This window comes from Rattus rattus, chromosome 11 (assembly GCF_011064425.1).
Source record: "Rattus rattus isolate New Zealand chromosome 11, Rrattus_CSIRO_v1, whole genome shotgun sequence".
Lineage (NCBI taxonomy): Eukaryota > Metazoa > Chordata > Mammalia > Rodentia > Muridae > Rattus > Rattus rattus.
Window position 1 is genome coordinate 90,676,734 of NC_046164.1, and position 13,710 is coordinate 90,690,443.

Genomic DNA, 13,710 nt, shown 5'->3' on the forward strand with positions numbered 1-13,710 from the left:
TGAAGATGTGATAGCTCAGAATTTGGGGGTGAAGATATGGCTGGGCATGGAGTCCACCTGGCCTAGACATACAGTAGGATGAAGAGGGCCCTAAATAATCAGTCATTCCTAAAAAGTTACCCAACCATGAGGAAGTATGAGGTCAAGGTGAGGTGGTTAGGACAAGTGGCCAAGATGAAAAGTTTGGTTTGCCTGGGAAAGGACATAGGAATGGGCTGTAAAAGAGCTAACATATAATTAAGAAAGACTTTTTAAATTGAAAAGTAAGACATGTAAGTGTGGAGCAGCTATTCGATCATCTATCCTGGTGACAAGTAGTGATGATATTTAGTGCTACAGGTGAGCACGTGTGTGCACACACACAAACACACAGAGATACATCCACACAAAGACAAATACACACACACACACACACACACACACGCAGACACACACAGATGTGCACAGACATACACATACATGGGCACACAGGCATACCCAGACACACACACAGAAGCACACAGGTACACGCACAGGCATATATAGACACAGACACACACACAGACATACAAACATGCATACACCTCACCTGTATGACCACTGCCAAATTGCCTCATATGAGAAATAGATTTTTTGATGCCTGTGGTTGCTGTGATGAGTGGGAGTCAGAAAGAAAGATTTTAGCCTGGCTCTTACTGGTCCGATCTTCTTTGGAGACTGTTTTCACAACGGAAATTGTCCTTTCTCCAGACTCCAAATAAAAGCATGCAAAGCAAACCGAGGGGAGCCTATATTTATCCAGTCTGATGACCACTCTGATGGGCAGTCTGATGGCCACCCTGATGACTGGTAGAACCCCAGTAGACACTTGTTCTGCTATAGAATATTTATCTCAAAATAACACTCCCTGTCAGTTACTGGATTTGACAAAGGAATTCCCATGTACCCAGTGACTTTGGTTGGGAATATATTTATTATCTCTTAATATCTCCTCTGCTCCATTCCTTACATGTAGGTAAGTTATTATCTCTATTTCATTGGACATTTAATTCAATTTTAATTAAAAAATTAAGTGTCTATATGGAAAGCCCTAAAGGAAGACCAGGAGATAGTACCATGCAGTATGAAGAACTAGTTCATTCATAGAGAACCCCAACCAACACAAGACATTGAACCAACATGCAAAGAGACAGAAATGACTAAAATATGACGGATAAAGGAGTGGACAGGAGCAGGCAGGCAAAGGCTTTAGAAAGACTGAAGGAGAACACAGAGCAGAAAGAACAGGGAGATCCTTAGCAGGAATGAAAGAGGGGTCAGGACAGATGAGGAACAGAGATGGGAAATGAGTCACATGTGAATATTGGGTGAATGAAGAGATAGATTGGCTTCTAAAACAGTAACACTCAATAGGACAACATGAATGGTTTCCTAAGACAGAGCGGAGATGAAGAATAAGGCCCTGTACACTTTACTCTGAATTCATGTTGTGAAGGACTGGCATCCAGCCTGAGGTGCCTATGCACGACTGACAGCACAAGGCAGACCCTGAAGGCTTGTTCAAAGATACACAGAACTACTGTGGAGTTGGAAAGCATGTCCTCTCTCACAGTGTTCATAGGAAAGCATGTCTTCTGGCATGGTGTTGGTGGGAAAGCATGTCTTCTCACACAGTGTTGGTAACATGTAGACTATTAAGCATTTTCGAAACCAATCTGTCAATATGCATGCAAAAGACACTTTTATTTCATCAATCATTTTCCAGATTCCTCGCTTATATAAATGCCGGCACAAGAATTCGATACAAATGTATTTATTAGTCTACTGCTTTAAAGCAGTTTTATAAGAGAAATAACTACCTACTAATATAGATGTGTCTGGGTGTTCACACTAAGGTGCAATGACTGTTATCTAAATCCAACTGACCTGAAGAGTACTCATGTTATAAAGAACTAAAAATATACTTTATGTACACACATTTATACATAGACATACATTCATGTGCATAGTTACCCTGCCTTTTGTAAAAACAAATGTAAAATTCTTACACAATTAAAATGAATATTCATAAATAAATATTTTATTAAATGAATATTCATAAAATAAATATTTTATTCATAAATAAAATTCATTAAGTTGTCAAATGTCTGGTAGAGAACAAAAACCAGAAAGCAATATTTACCATAGCTATTGTTTGGTATAAGAACTTTTTGGATAACTTAAAGTGTTTAGCTTTTAAGTAACTGTTATCAGTGTCAACTAACGCAGAATATGTACATTATCAAGAAAAAATAAATCCAGTTGCAAAGGACTCATATAGAATAAACCCATTTATATATAGGCTTCCATGTAGAAGACAGGATGAATGGATAGATAGCAACAAATTGAAAATATGTACATGTGTGCATGACTTGCTTAGCCACTTCCATGAGTCTTGGCTTTCTGTTGCTCATTACACATGCTTATTAGAGGAGCTGCTGGGAATACAACACTGTCCTAAGCTGCTGGGAACTATCCTATGCTTCTTACTTTTGTTTTGTCTTGTCTCAGTTCGTTCTACTGAGAGTATGTCACTCTACAGCACAGGTTGGCCTTAAGCCTGCAATCCTCCTGTCTGGGTCTCCTGAGTTCTGGTAGTACAGCTGTGAAGTTCTATTCCTTCCTTCTTTTGGGCTAGAGGTCAAGAGTAACAAATGCTTAGCTGCCTAAGGACAGTATTGTCCACATTTATAGTGCCCATAGTGTATGACAAACACAGTGCTTCTCATGTGACCAGAACTCAATGAATGTCTCTGCTCACTGATAGAACAAACAACTGCTGTGGGTGTATAGTTTGAGGAGATGCCTTGGCTTCCCATTGGTAGACAACTGGACTCTTTCTAGTGGCCATAAAGTACAAAGTTAACAGGAGAATGTTCCCGACATTTGATAGAGAATGTCTTCCATGAGGAGACACAACCCAAGTTGTTTCAAGAAGATTACTGGCATGCCTTGGTCTTAGGGAACACAGATGCTAAGAAAATTAAAAATCAAAAGTCTGTAACTGAAATGTCAGGGCAATCTTTCACTACAGCATTGCACGTTCTGGGGAATGCCAGTCTTTTGTGTGTGCTGTTGACCTTCTCTCTTGAGTTTTTAGTTCCCATGTATAAACGAAGCATCTCCCTGAAAGAGCTGGATCTATTTGCCCATGGGTTTATGACTCTTGTTTATATAGGTTGTAAATCCTTTTCAGGAATTACAAAGATACCTTGCTGTGCTTTTCCTAAGCTGTTTGTTTTTGCTATTACTTTACATATTGTTCTGTGTGTCCAAGATACCAGAGATCTGTGCATTTGGCTCAGCAAAGGTCCCTCTACATTTCCTACATTAATGTTGAATACCACAGCTCATAAACTGTAGTAAAACTAACATTCCACCCCAGGCCAGGTTTTTAACCAACCCTGTGAATCAAGTATTTAACCTTGAACAAATATCCAAGGCATTGCCTACACATAATGAAATATAACTTTGTGAAAGATTGGATTTTTTTGAGGGGGTATCCAAATTTGGGGTAAAATAAAAAGAAAGTAAAGAAAAGAAATAAAATATCGATAAATCTCCATGCTAGAGGCTGGTTGAAGAAGTCACCTGAATCCTGGAGATAAGATTGTCTTATAAAGTTTCAAACAATGTGTGCAATAATTAAAAACATGTGTTGATTTGATCAGTGTTAATTGCTTTAGTTCATGCCTTTATAATTAATAATGATGACAGTAATAGGCCATCTTCTCTGTGATCTTAGATTCCAATTTATTTAAAAAGACTTTGATTGATAACATATAAATATCCTGACTGTCCCAAATCTTCCTATCATCTGAAACCACATTTCTATTTAAATTTCTTGATGAAATGACTTAGCCCAATGTCACAAATGGAAAAGTAGCTCAATCGCTACCTTAATGGAAGTCCGGCTTCTCTGTGCACATCCACTGAGTCCTTTCCCTGTGCAGCTTCCTCAGACTCCTCTTTCCTTGAACTGTCTACCAGTCTTCTTTCTGTTTCTTTTGCTTCCTCCCAAAGACCATGCATGCAACAAAGTTTAACTTTTTAGCCTTTGGAGAGTAGAAGAGACCATACCACCAGAGAAAGGAAGATAAATTTTAAATTGAAGACTATAATCTATTTATGTTTCCTGGCTGTCCTTATCCCAGGCAGATCCCAACCAGTCATTCGTTCCTTAGATACTGAACCAGAAGTGTAGGCACCCATTTTTATTAACTATCATTGTAAAAGTCTAATTTTATGGCCATTTTATTATTCAGAATGATATTATTCTTTTCTTTTAATTAATTTCAATAATAGGTCCAAAGGATTTTTGCCTTTCTTAGGAGTAAGGTCTCCTCAGAGTATTTTTTCCAACCAAAGGCATTATCTTCCTCTTAATCTCACCATCCTTAGCAATTAATAGATTTTTTTTTATTGTTTTAAACTGTCAAGGTTCCAACTCTTTAGGCAGGCTGGTATCTCGATGCTGCTGGTGGATGTTTCTTACTAAAGGTTCTGTTGTTTACTTGATGTAGGACTTTGGAAAGCTTCCTGATCTGTACCAAGTCTAGCCTTCTGTACAAAACATCAGGCAACATAATAAATGGTAGATCAGGCATGGAGTGTGGGCATTATATTCTTCTGCCAGTCTCCGGGATTTCATCAATAGTTAGTCACAATAGTCAGCCTGGATGGGGAATCAGTTTCTTTAAAGCCATGTCAGGTCACCAGAATTCCATGGATAATAGACTTCTGGAATACACAATTCCACAGATGGAGTATCCAGGGATATAATGAAACCATCTGCCCAGCACATGCGACTATACTTGGAAAGTGACAAAGAGTGTCATTTCAATTTCCATGGCTTTACTTACAGTCATGATAGTTGTAATTGTGTGCGTTAGAGAGGGTGTGCATTCATATATTCTCCTGTATGTGTACATATACATGTGGAGGCCTGGTCTATCAATTTCTATGGACTTACTTACAATCATGATAGTTATAATTGTGTGTGTTAGAGAGGGTGTGCAATCATGCATTCTTCTGTACGTGTACACATGCATGTGGAGGCCTGAAGTCTATGCCAGGTCTTCCTTGGTTGTTTCCCATTGTTTTATGATATAGGCTCTCTCCTTGAACCTAGAGCCCACCAAGTGGCTAGACTAGATGACCAATGGGTTAGAGTGAAGGGATTAATTTGCCTTGTATCTGTAGTGATGGATTACAGATCTATGCTTCCACACCTTGTACAGGCTACTAGAGAACCCAACTTCAGGTATTCATGCTTTTATGACAGGCCCTCTACTTATTGAACCATCTTGACTTTACCATACACAATGTTATGTTCTAAGTATATATTCTTTGTGAAATTAGTTATCAATGTAGTAGTGAGATCTCTAGAAATTAAAAATAGAAGTATCTTAGGACCCAACAATCCCACTGCTGGTTATAGAGTCACAGTAATCAAATCAGTATGTGAAAGACACATTTATGTCACATATCTGTTACAGCAGTACAAAATAAGTCAAGGAATCAACTCAAAAACCCCCCAGGATAAAGATAGGGAAAATGTGGGACACAGACACAGTGGAATACTATTGAGTCATAAAAATGAAATCTTGTCATTGCAGCAACATGGATGAAGCAGAATAATGTGTTAAGAGAAAAAGGCCCGGCAAGCAAATCTATAATTTTTGAAATCCTACTACTCCATAGTTTCAGAATACAGGTCTAAAATTGGACATATTAAATATCAGTATCAGATGTTGTATTTTCCCAGGGTCATCTACTTCAAATTTGTATGGCTTAAAATACATTTTCTACACAGTACCCCAATATTTACCCATGTGTTTCAGAACTTGTGGTAGCTCGACATGGCACATGACTGTGTTCTATTCAATAATAGGCCTACTGCTAAAAGACCTCCCAGAAGACACAACTGAGAAGGAACAACTATGACCTCCAACATTCACCTTAAAGGCTGGCCATGCCCTACTTCTCTCGAGAACCATTTACGAACCTGCCATTCATAAATATGTCCAACCCCTTTTAAAATCCATTTATATCTCCTGCTAGAATCACCTTTTAGGATAATGAGGTCCCTTATTTTATTACCTCTGTGTGAATTAGTGTTCTCTTTCATTTGTCCTTGGCTGACCTCCTCATTTGCCTGAGGCTAATGGACCCTTAACCATCTTTAAGTCGTCCATCTAAGATGACAGAAGATTTAGAATATGAACATTATTAGACCTACAGATTCAGTGTTCTTAAGCAAACAATGATAAAGATTTGGTATGGTTGGAACTGGTTTGATGCCCTTTTCTATTTGAATTTAGATGGCCAGTACATTTGGACCAAACAGTGATACTCTCTGAAGGTCTGTACTAGATTAGCTATAGCCTTATACTAAGCATATCGCCTACCCTATCAGCTTGAGACTGTTCCCATGGGAAGCTATTAACGTGGTAGCATCAGATTAAGTAAGACTTTGGGAAGAGATAAAGATTCAGACAACCATTAAGGATAAATAAGGACATAATTTTAAAGACACTGTTGCAAGAAAAAAAAAACATAAGGATCCTGAATTCAGACACAGAAAAACACACTAGATCTTCTCTGGGTAAGGACATGCAGCAATCACAGGACTAGGAGCAAACCTCATTATTGGAACTGGCATATAAAGTCAAGCTGATTTCCACGCAAGTAACTTTTCTTAGCCTTATGAGAAAATCAATATGTATTTTGGCCTGAAGAAAATATTCTCAAACTGCACTGAAGGAAAGCAATAACCTCCTTGTTCTATATGTACCTCATTTACGGAGGTGTCGCAACACACTGACAGGAACACACAGAAAGGTTTTGTTGTTTTGTTTTGTTTTCTGTAGCTGATTTCTCATTCTACTCTCTCTATCAGACTCTTCTTTTTTCTTTTGGCAATCATTATCCTGATGATAATGTTTTGGTCTGTCTTCATAAGTCTACAGTCCCCTTTGGTAGTCACGGTGGTTTCCTCTAGGAATCTCTATTGGTCAGCACAGTTTTTGACTTGCTCCATTTCTGAAGATGGCTGGTTCACCCCTCCTTAAACAAGCTGGTGTTTTCCTGAACTTGGAGGTCACCATATTGGTGTTGAACATTGTATAGTCACCCAATTGGCTTGGTGAACTATGGCTCTGAAATCCTAGACTCTGGTGATCCTCCTGTCTCAGCCTTCTGAGTAGCAGGGTAACAGATTTGGCCAAATTACTGTCTAAATATTTATATTTATACCCAGACAAATGGTACTCTCGCTCATAATCAGAGAAACTTCTCTTTGCCATGACCAGTTAATTCAGAGACTCATGGTGAGGCAAATTGTTTAGAATAAATGAAGGTTTTTTGCTCATCCCTGAACAGAACCTTTATATAACCCCATTATAAAGCTCAGAAATTATGGCAGAAGAGAGAGAAAAATGTAAGAGTTGGATGATAGGGAGAAGTCTTGAAATACCATCTTCAGAGAATGGCACAGACATTGCAAACACAATTTCATAGTATCTGCAGTTACCTGCACTGAACCACACAAGGCTGGGCCTGTCAATGGCCATTCCAGGATCTGGGAGGGACTAATAGGGATTATTTTTCCCTGATGAACTATTGAGTAATTGAAAGATTTGGAGAAGTGAGAGCAATTGTCTTCAGTTTTTTACCAAATGGTGGACCCACTACACTCCAGTGGGTCATTCCATACTTATGGATATGCAATTGCTCCAGGTGAAAAACAGGAACTCATAAAACAAAATAGAGTGTGAATATATGAAAGGAAGCTATGGGTAGGTCGGGAGAAGGCAGGGATGACATGGGTAGAGGATGAGTGAGTAGCGTGATAGAAAACCATATACTATACACATGTACAAAATTATCTAAAAACAAACTTAATCAACAAAAAAATCACTATTTTTTATTTTAAAACTTCAATCTTAAGTTTGTCTCCACGTCCCTCCCTTGAGATACAGTCATCTGTAGTCTTTAACAGCTTAAAATAAGACAGGGATCCAGAGTCTAAAACATTTCCTAACATGGTTATGTGGTGAAATAGTTCCTCTCCCCCAACCACTAGGCACTGGCAGACTTGCTAAATCCTGTACAGTTCTAGCCACCCTACTATGTACCCTGCATGGCATCTAGCCATCCTACTATGCACCCTGCATGGCAGACAGTACTCTGCCCACTAACTGATGGTTTCTCTTATCCTAAGAGAATCCCTGAAAATACACTACAACAAATATACATGTGTTCTAGTTTAATTCTGTTGCCATGATGATATTATAGCCAAAGATAACTTAGCAGGGGAAAGATGTAGATTGCCTTACACTTCCAGGTCACAATCCATCATTGTGAGAAACCAGGGCAGGAACTCAAGTGGAAACTCTATCATAATCTATGAAGCAACACTGCTTACATAGTAGTTTATGTCCATTTGCATTGGCTTATTTTCAAATTGGCTACTTAAAACGCTCAGGGAAAACTGCCTAGGGATGGTTCTGCCCACAGTGGCCTGCGCTCTCACACATCAATATTCAATCAAGACAAATTCTTACACTTTCATAGGCCAGTCCGATATGGGCAGTCCTTCAGTTTAGACTTCACAGATGAATCTGGGCAGTGTCAAATTGATGATAAAATCTCAATAGAATAGCTGCCAGTTTGCCAGTTTCTCCTATTAATTGGAGGAAAAAGAATCTTATAGATAAATGTCTTCTCAGGAGACTCAGGTTGCAGGTGGTGGTTCTCTGTTTCTGATTGGTCTCCTGTTTTCTGAGTGATGACTACAGCGTGTGTGATGATGGGGGTTATGCATGTAACATTTGTGTTCTGCCAGGGTTGGACTAGGAATCATTTTGCTAAAGAGACTTACCTCAGGTTCTACTAAAGCTAGTTCTACCCTTGAACATTCTCTAAAAGTCAAAGTTCTGGTCAAGGGTTTACTATGTGTCTCTGAAGCTATTTGCCACCAACCACATATATATTATACATGTGTGTGTATGTATATATGTATAATATATATGTGTGTGTATGTATATATATGTATATATGTATATATATATGTATATATATATATTTGAGTGTTACTATTCATATTTGCAACAGATTAAAGGATATACCTTGGACTTTTCCTTGAAAATCAGTCCCTCCATCCATTTTACTTGTATTCAGAATTAGGCACTACACAGTTTATCACTGTAACTATGAACAGAGGAGGTCATGTCGGTCTGTATGTTTATGGAAGTGCATATTTTGAGGCCTCTGTTTGGGATGCCCGGCTCTCTTGGCTTGCTGTTTGTCATGACGTCTTCAGGGCTCTGCCCAAGATTATAAATCTTCTTCAGAAAGACTTGCTAGAAATGGCTAAACACAAACTTAACCTGTATTCGATGTATCTAATACCTGCAGCCCTGTAGACACAGGTAAGCTCCATAAGCAACACACGGAAGTCACTTTAACCAGCAGTTGAATCTGTTCACTGTCCTTAGTGTTGATTAAAATGTATAAAAATAATCTGTCTAAAACAAAGCCTTTTTGGACATTAAGCCCCAGGAGTCTAGCACTGTTTACGTAGAGAACAGTATGTCTCAGCTACTGGTGACACACAGAGGCATTCGGGATGAACAAGCGCTGAGTCATTTTAAAACTAACCAAGTACTACAAGCAGTTATCACCCCGATACATTATTTATCGCCAGGGCCTCCTGATGCCTGTGCTTACTGCGGAACCCTCCTGTGATATTGAAGGCCAAAGCAGCGTCTCTCCCTAACAACAGTGTTGTATCTTTGGCAACTCGAGCAGGGACTCAGAAAATCAATACCACTTCATGAGCCAGGTCTTGGTCTTCTCCTTTTACGAGGATTCTGTCAATGCAAGGGGCCATTACTGTACTTTAAAGGCATGATATAAAATTGCTTCGACAAGATATAAGACACACCGTTTGTAAGAACCTGGTGAGAGTATTTTAGTCAAGTTAAATGGTTTCATCACGTAATTACTTCTGTTAGCAAAGCTCCAGCGAAAAGCAGGCGCTCTTGGAGGGTGTGCTTTTCTATCCTGGCTGGGGACTGTCAGGAGGGGTCTGAGGTTGGTTTAGGTTGTTCTAAAACAAGGTCAAGCTGTTGAAATGGAGCAAGCCCAGCATCTGGCATATGGCAGCAGAAACAACAACAACATTGGCAAGTTATCCACACCACTTTTTCCTCCCCCAACAGTGGTCTGAAAGTTGCTTTAGTTTTATGGCTATAGAATATTTCATCCTAATTTTCAGTCTGGAAACACATTTTCTAAGGTCTGTTTAGGATTTATTCAGGGAGAAAAGGGAACTCTGTTAGTTCCTCTAACCCGATACCTATTATATGACAAAATTTAACTTTTGTGTTCTGTGATGTTTTATGTGTTCCACTAAAACCATTAGCTAGTTGTCTCCTCATGATAAAATTTAATCACTTATATAATACCTTAAGATCTGATGACAGTTTTGTGCCCATTTAAGTTTGCTCTTATTTAAAATATATGGCTGTTATTAAAAAAAAAAAAAGCTTTGGGGGCAGGTAAGGAGTTGACACCAAGAAATTCTGTAACTGTTGAGTGTTTGTGTTTTGCACAATGAGAATGAAAACACTCACAGAGAACCTGCTTTGGATTTGAGAAATAGATGCATGCTAAACCATGAATCGCACTTATACCACAACTGATGACTGAGTGCACCCAAGCTTCAGTCCCACAAAAGCTATTTGAATGCTATGAGAGTGCCAATTTGACAACAACTTAAATAGTAACAATGAGAAGCAGGGTCAAAGGGCATGCATATATATCTTGTAAAAATGCAGGGAAGAAACTAATCACATTAGCCTCTTTGTAGTCAGAGACTCTCACAATCCACTTCCAGGAACATGGCCCACATTTGGATGGTTGATAAGGACCAAATAAACCTACAGACTTCCAATCATGACATTTCTTAGTCATCACACATACTTATTTTAGAGTTATTCTATTGCATTATGAATGTATAGGTCTATTATTAGATTCATTAGATTCATAACGATTTGGAGTTAAGTAGCACTTCTCATTCTGGTCCATAACCATTTTCCTGAATGACCTATTTTATTTTCTCCATGTGCTTTTAGTAGGAAGTAGGAAAAGGGCAAATGTCATTTGACCCTATTTGCTCATAAGGAAAATCTTTCCCCTACAGGTCAGAGACAGTAAATGAAGAAGAACTCTATGTATCCTAGTTGCAATAGATAAGTTTGTTAGGAGTGAGGCCAAGTGTATACGTTGTTCCTCATGACACTTTTAGCAACTAGAATAGTAGTCAAAAGAAACAGTTGGTGAAATAATGAATAAAGAGACAGGTGAACTGATCATTGTAGTCACAGAGAATTGCTCAGAATTCTATCAACATCCCAAGGAAGTGCCGGTGTAAGTAGGGCTATTGCAAACTATACCTCCAAGCACGAAGGTCGCTATGCTCCTCATCTAAAGACTTGTCCTTGGTCTTATGTACATGTATGGATACGAATATGCTACCACAGGTAATAGTTTCAGAGAAATAGGGCTTGTCACCAGCCCCACTCCAAAAATACCTCTGCCTTTACAGAAACGCAGAAACATACTCTAGATATAAAGTTTTCTTTCCACAGTGAAACACAGGTCAGGGATAGGAATGTCTCTAGAATAGTATTCAAGTGTGCTATGAGGAGAGAGACTTTCACAGCAAAAATGATGAAATTACCTACACGCCCTTCATTAACCTGTCAGCTACAAAGGCACTGGGAAAGGATGGGGTTCCATGATCTTTCTTCGTCTGCTCGTTTGCTATAATTTTGTACAGATAAGCTATTTTCATATTCTGTTTATTTAAGAGCACCACCCTGGGCATCATGCAGCTTTCAGGACCCTTCATCCTGAATGTCACCTAGCAGTGGAAGTAAATTTATTACAAAGCTTCAGGGTCGCAATGGACTTCCTGTTTTTCACAGGGCAGTAGATACTTCTCTTCCGCAGAAGATCCATTATTACCCGTGTTTTGAGAGTAGGGCTACCAGTTTTCTGTTGGTAGAAAGCCACAATTAACGGGAAGAAAACCAAAATGTCTCATTCTAAATCCAAATAATTTGACCAGGAATTAAATTTCATCCCTTCTATTGACCAGAATGAATGTGGCTCAAACTAAGGACAAAGGAGACTGGGAAGAACTCTCTGTACCCAGGAGGGACAAGATAGTGATGTAGGGGTTACTCATCTCTGGTTTCCAAAGTAACTCTCTGGCCCTGTTTTACACAAGTGGACCTAGAATAAGTTTGTCAGCTCTGATGATCAAGAACACCAGAGTATCAGTTCCCCATTCCCAGTGTACAGACTGCAGGAAAATAGATTCTGTGCTCTAAATCTCCACTGAGAAGACAGCAGTGAGAAGCAATGACTAGTCTTTGGTAGTACAAGTGCCAGAAGCTTTTGGATACTGAAGGAGTTTTGCTCCCTGCGTGCTACAAATAACTTAAATGCTTTATTCCTCAAGCCTTTTCCAGATCTTAACTTCTGTTTAGCTTCTAACTTTCTTCCCACACCACTTCTACCAAACCACAGGCACGAGCAACAACTGTTCCAAGACTCAGTGCACACACAGATGAACTTGCCTTTGGCCTGAACCCTTACCTGCTGCACCAAAAGCTTTGTCTCTGTCTGACTAATGCCTTCTTCAAGTCAGTATTCAAATGCCATCTCTTATGTAAAATGCTGAGATTTCTAATGAACTTCAGATACAGGTGGCCTGGAACATAAAGGTGTATATAAACGCAGGTGACTCCAAAATTTAAAATTGGAAATTCTCTCTCTCTCTCTCTCTCTCTCTCTCTCTCTCTCTCTCTCTCTCTCTCTCTCTCTCTCTCTCTCTCTCGGTATGGCAGAGATAACTCACTCAGAAGCACATGCCCACATCTCTCTGTAGATCCAAGTATTGTAATTTTCAATTTTCTGTTTAGTCTAAGTGTTTTCATAATTGGGATGAACTGAGAAAACTCCATGCTACTGCCGTTAAAAGTCACCTTTCCACCTGGGCAATCCAATGGTCCGGGCTTTCAAAGGTGTCTGAATGACTTCTCCCCAGAGGGACTGAGCAGAAAGGGGATGCGCTTTGTAACACTACAGGGCTACTGACCTTTCATTGTAGCCAATCTGCAAATGTCAAAGCCATGAGCATCTCTAAAGAGAAAGCTACTATTTAAAAACAGATGTTTAAAATAGAGGGCCTTGAGAGCTGCCCTCTCCCCAGACACACTTGCCAGCAATTCTGAAAAGCACTAAATACAAAACGTGAGTCATGCCCCTGCCCTCTTTCCACTTTAAGACTAAAAACAGAATGCAGAATGAGGTTTAACCTTTGTTTACCCACCTTAAGACTGAAGAGTCAATCCCCAAGAAAAAACATCCTAGAAGATGAAATGGCCTAACACTGAAAAAGGAAAGTAGATATACGAATTCCTCAATTGTAGCTGGTGCCTGCAATTCCGAAATTCCTAATTTTTATTTTTTGAGGGGGGGGGTTTCCATGACTAGGTTGGACTTGATCCATTTGACAACTAGGAAACTCATCACCATCATCATCATTGTCATCATCACCCCACCACAACCATCACCACCACTACCATCACCACCACCTCCACTACCACTACTACC

General features: G+C 39.3%; 1 long non-coding RNA gene across 1 annotated transcript in view; it reads right to left on the reverse strand.

Annotated features, from left to right (window-relative positions):
* The window catches only part of LOC116911954, a 40,150-nt gene extending 27,335 nt beyond the window's left edge, over positions 1 to 12,815 (reverse strand). Inside the window, exon 1 of the long non-coding RNA XR_004389412.1 lies at positions 12,691 to 12,815. This is a non-coding gene — a long non-coding RNA (uncharacterized LOC116911954). The remainder of the gene's footprint in view (positions 1 to 12,690) is intronic.
* Positions 12,816 to 13,710: the final 895 nt, after the last annotated feature.